The sequence below is a fragment of the Schistocerca piceifrons genome, chromosome 5, assembly GCF_021461385.2.
Source record: "Schistocerca piceifrons isolate TAMUIC-IGC-003096 chromosome 5, iqSchPice1.1, whole genome shotgun sequence".
Taxonomy (NCBI): Eukaryota; Metazoa; Arthropoda; class Insecta; order Orthoptera; family Acrididae; genus Schistocerca; species Schistocerca piceifrons.
This window is the reverse complement of record NC_060142.1, coordinates 695,899,026-695,904,872: the sequence shown is the minus strand read 5'-3', so window position 1 is coordinate 695,904,872 and position 5,847 is coordinate 695,899,026. Positions and strand designations below refer to the sequence as shown.

The window sequence follows — 5,847 nt, the reverse complement described above, 5'->3', positions numbered from 1 at the left end:
GATGACAACTGCAGCGGCCATGCAGATGAGTGACAAAGAACCGAGATGGCAACTGCAACAACAGCAGCAGCAGCGAATAAGGCAATTTCATAAGAAAACCTGTTTTGCATTAAGTGATACATAATGAGTGGCCTTAATGAACACGACAGTGTGTCAGGACAAAGGTGTAGAGGTTAAGTTGTTAAACAAATAGGACGTAAGTGCGACTGGTTCTGTAGACATGAATGTAACTTTGAAGGATGGGGACGAAAGTCCTGTTGTAAAGAGCGAAATGGACAAAGATAAGATCCTTAAGGTTAGTGAGGAGGAATCTAGTAGCGAAAATCTGCAAGGGCAAAAGTTTATGGCAAACGGAAAAGTGGAAGCGATGTTAAGGCAAATTCCAAGTAGTTTGAGTGTTTTGAGCAATATGAGTACGAAAGAAGACATTAGTAGGGTGGAAAATAACATCAGTAGAATGAAAAAAGACTTAAGCATGGTGAAAAAGAAAACTGATAGCATTGGAACTGACATGGTTAGCTTAAAGGATGAACTGAAGAAAGGAATTAAAAAGGAAATCAAGCTAGTTAGCACTAATCTTTCAGAATTAAATAAGACATTTGAGGCAGTAATTAAAGATTGTGATGATACTAATGAGAAATTAATGTTGAGTAGTAAATATGTAGAAGAGAGAGAGAAACTTTGTGATGACAATAGTAGGAAGGTGGAGGTGTTTGAGAAACAATGTGCTGAAAATAGAGTTAAACTTGAGAACCAAATCGATCACATTAGAAATGATCTAGAAAAAGAGGTAGAAACCACGAGTGCCTAGTGGTAGAGGAAAGAACTGGCAAAATTAATTAAAAATGCTTATTCAAAATGGACTGAAAGGCAGATAAACATGGAAGAGGTACAAAATCCAAAGCATAGAGAAAGTAACAAGGAATTACATTAGTGTCTGATTCCACCTGTCTGCTTTGACCAATGACATCATCAATATGGCGGAAACGACCATTCACGACGACTCCAATATGGCACTTATGACGTCATTACGAAAACATGACAACAGCACAGCAAAAAATAAATTAAAAAACCAACACACACATCTACCTCCAAAAATATAATCAATCTAACAGGACAAGTGTGGGGAAGTTGGGGGTTTTTGGGTGGGGCAAACTTAATATAAACACACACCACCATCGCAAACCACACAAAACGACGACACAACACGACAACACAAAATTCCATTACACTTGCAATATCCTCAGGAATCGGTCACTTCCCTTAACCTATATAGGTCAACAGCAGCTCACGATACCAAAGCACCCATAGTAGCTACGACAGCCCATTGGGATCGGACACTTCCCTTGACCTATTTAGCTCAAAATCAAATAACGATACCAAAAAAAATTTAAATAGAGTACTTCCCCAAGTGCCAATACCGAAACATCAACCAAAACACATACAGTAAATACCACCGACCACACAACACAGAAATGCCCCACTGAACATCACAACACACGTAAAATACACTAAAAAAAAAAGACTACTCACCACAAAAAAATTCTGGCGTTACACACTAGGTCAAGCACCACAATCATACACACACACACAAAAACGCAACCAACAAGCTCCCAACCAACCCACAACCTGCCAGCCCCCCCCCCCCCCCAACCTTCACCGTCCCCCCAAAATCAAACATCCATCAACAAATAAATAACAAAAAAATTAACAAATCTCAATCACACACTACAACTCAAAAACAACTGCAACAAAGCAGATCCTCTACAACATAATCATAAAACAACCACCACCCACCCACCCACATCCACAAACATTACGATCAACTCCCCCCCCCCCCCCCCCCATCTGAGCTGCAGCCCCCCACTCTTTAACCAACCACCTTTGGTCTATACATTTTACTAATAGCCCTTAAAAAAAACCCGAAAAATGCAATAGCCCACAGGGACACACTTCCACCAACAATACTCATCTAAATAAGACTGAAGGTTAGAAGAGCACCTCTTCCCCTTACCAATGACTGACTTAACCGCCCCCAAAACCCCTCTATCGTATTTGCGCATGCCCCAGTCTCATAATTCGTGATTTCTGAACTATGATTAACAACTAAATGGTCATACTCCACCTGGCCCAACCCCCTATAAGGTGAAAAAGAATCTAAAACTATTGTACTGCCCTCCTCTATATACTCCTCAATTAATCCCACCAATTCCCTCTTTGTTCATCCCTCCAAAACCCTAAACACACACACTAAATAACCACCCCCAGAAACAACAGCCGCACCCCCGCCCCCCCCCCCCCCCCGCCACCCATAAACCAACCAGAGACTTACCCCTCCCATACTACTTCTTCCCAAACTGCGACTTGTCAACCTCCATCACGACCCCAGACCCACCCAATTTACCCCTGTAGTTAATACAGGGTGTTTCAAAAATGACCGGTATATTTGAAACGGCAATAAAAACTAAACAAGCAGCGATAGAAATACACCGTTTGTTGCAATATGCTTGGGACAACAGTACATTTTCAGGCAGACAAACTTTAGAAATTACAGTAGTTACAATTTTCAACAACAGATGGCGCTGCGGTCTGGGAAACTCTATAGTACGATATTTTCCACATATCCACCATGCGTAGCAATAATATGGCGTAGTCTCTGAATGAAATTACCCGAAACCTTTGACAATGTGTCTGGCGGAATGGCTTCACATGCAGACGAGATGTACTGCTTCAGCTGTTCAATTGTTTCTGGATTCTGGCGGTACACCTGGTCTTTCAAGTGTCCCCACAGAAAGAAGTCACAGGGGTTCATGTCTGGCGAATAGGGAGGCCAATCCACCCCGCCTCCTGTATGTTTCGGATAGCCCAAAGCAATCACACGATCATCGAAATATTCATTCAGGAAATTAAAGACGTCGGCCGTGCGATGTGGCTGGGCACCATCTTGCATAAACCACGAGGTGTTCGCAGTGTCGTCCAAGGCAGTTTGTACCACCACAAATTCACGAAGAATGTCCAGATAGCGTGATGCAGTAATCGTTTCGGATCTGAAAAATGGGTCAATGATTCCTTTGGAAGAAATGGCGGCCCAGACCAGTACTTTTTGAGGATGCAGGGACAATGGGACTGCAACATGGGGCTTTTTAGTTCCCCATATGCGCCAGTTCTGTTTATTGACGAAGCCGTCCACGTAAAAATAAGCTTCGTCAGTAAACCAAGTGCTGCCCACATGCATATCGCCGTCATCAATCCTGTGCACTATATCGTTAGCGAATGTCTCTCGTGCAGCAATGGTAGCGGCGCTGAGGGGTTGCCGCGTTTGAATTTTGTATGGATAGAGGTGTAAACTCTGGCGCATGAGACGATGCGTGGACGTTGGCGTCATTTGGACTGCTGCTGCAACACGGCGAACGGAAACCCGAGGCCGCTGTTGGATCACCTGCCGCACTAGCTGCGCGTTGCCCTCTGTGGTTGCAGTACGCGGTCGCCCTACCTTTCCAGCACGTTCATCTGTCACTTTCCCAGTGCGTTGAAATTTTTCAAACATATCCTTTATTGTATCGCTTTTCGGTCCTTTGGTTACATTAAACCTCCGTTGAAAACTTCGTCTTGTTGCAACAACACTGTGTTCTAGGCGGTGGAATTCCAACACCAGAAAAATACTCTGTTCTAAGGAATAAACCATGTTGTCTACAGCACACTTGCACGTTGTGAACAGCACACGCTTACAGCAGAAAGACGACGTACAGAATGGCGCACCCACAGACTGCGTTGTCTTCTATATCTTTCACATCACTTGCAGCGCCATCTGTTGTTGAAAATTGCAACTACTGTAATTTCGAAAGTTTGTCCGCCTGAAAATGTACTGTTGTCCCAAGCATATTGCAACAAACGGTGTATTTCTATCGCTGTTCGTTTAGTTTTTATTGCCGTTTCAAATATACCGGTCATTTTTGAAACACCCTGTATATTCAGAACAAAGTTCCCTACAATACGAAAACAAGTCAAAAACAGTCCTCTCGCTTACACCAGTCGCATGTGCACAAAAACTATGAGAAGATCTATAATAAAAATAACGAGTCATCAAAACTATCTCTCTCGTGCCCAACGTAGACCTCTCGAATCACGTACCACGCCTTATGTAGCGCCAAAGGTAGACCCTTTGGCACCACTGCATGTAGCAGTCCCTGATCCGAGGCTCCTGAACTTTAGCCAACCTCGTGTTCTTCCGATACACACCGCATTTCACGACCTCAGCCAGCAGCCCGAATAATTGCAAGAATTTAATGAGGGAGAGATTATCATCCCCCATTTCAGCCTGCAAACGAGCACTATTGTATTTATCAGTCATATCCATACCTAACAAAAGCAGCCACGAATTCAATTAAACGACTTACCACACGACATACAGCAAACAACACTACAATAACTTAAACATAATTCTTAACTCACTGAAACCAATTTCTGTAGAAAAGTTTCTATTGAAGAACAGTCGCAACCAACAACTGAACAGTTGGCAAGCAGCGATACAAAAATGAACCCAATACACCACACAACACGCAAACCATAAACACACCACCAGAGGACACCACCGACAGCAACAAAACGACATCTACAAACACAACACACTCATAAACTAAACTCCGCGCTGTCGTGACGTAACACACAACCGCCACCTTACGTCACAGGACAAAGGTGGGTGGGATCGGATGTCTCCGTTGACCCAGTGACAGTATGTATGATAATCATTTTGGTAAGCAGAATGATATTTTTTCCAGGAAATAGATTGAGGATTTGTTGTATGAAGAAGATCACATGGCAAGTAAAAAGGAAGTGCATCAACCTGTAATAGCACCAAGTGTACAAGATGTATGTGTTAAGTGTTTTCTGGACAGTGGTAGTGATTCGAATGGCAATTCACAGGCATTTTTTGAGTCTATTAAGAACACAGAGGGTATAGTAATGATGCATGTTTCTGGAATAAAATTATTGGAATTACAATTAAATCAGTACCATTAGCTGCTGATGTGCGTTGATATACATCAATGAAAATGTGTGCCTCGATCGGGACTCGAACCCGGGGTCTTCTGCTTACATGGCAGACGCTCTATCCATCTGAGCCACCGAGGGCCACTTTCGGACATGTCCGAAAGAACAGATGCCATCTTCATATCGTTTAAGGCTAACCAGCTGATGACCTCCTTCAGTGCGGATGCACATGAATTGCCTGAACTCTTACGGGACTCGGTGGATTGTCTGCCGCGAGTAATGGGGTATAATGGCAGAGGCACTACGAATGTAGTGCGTGGACTATAAGTTGAGAATGTGGGTCTCGTGGGGAGCGTGCTGGCGATAAATCCCTGCAGTCATGCACTATCCTCTGTACCCTCGGTGGCTCAGATGGATGTAAGCAGGAGATCCTGGGTTCGAGTCCCGGTCAGGGCACACATTTCCAACTGTCCCCATTGATGTACAGGGTGCATCAAAAGAATGTAACACACTTTGAAGTGTCATAGAAAATTTATTTCCAGTTCTACAATGTTAAATTTCTGGAAATGGAAAGCTTAAAGTCCAATTGGAAAAATAAATGTACTTTGCAAATGTGACTAATGTTCAAATTGGTGGCCTTCAGCATCAATACATTTCTGAGTACAAGTCACCACTGATTCTGTACACATTACCAAAGTGTCCAATGAGGTTTCTGCGCACACCGCCTGAATCTCATTCCAAAGTGTGCCCAGGTTTCGTGATTCACGTATGTACACCTCATCTTTTACTGTGCCCCATAAGAAGAAATCCAGCGGCGTGAGGTCTGGAGAGTGTGCAGGAAACTCGATTGGTCCCCTG

The 5,847-nt window shown here is 43.4% G+C and overlaps 1 non-coding gene across 1 annotated transcript; it reads right to left on the bottom strand.

Moving 5' to 3' along the window:
- Positions 1 to 5,056: 5,056 nt before the first annotated feature.
- Trnat-ugu lies at positions 5,057 to 5,131 on the bottom strand. The gene has a single exon. It is a non-coding gene; the product is annotated as a tRNA-Thr (tRNA).
- Between the last annotated feature and the right edge of the window lie 716 nt (positions 5,132 to 5,847).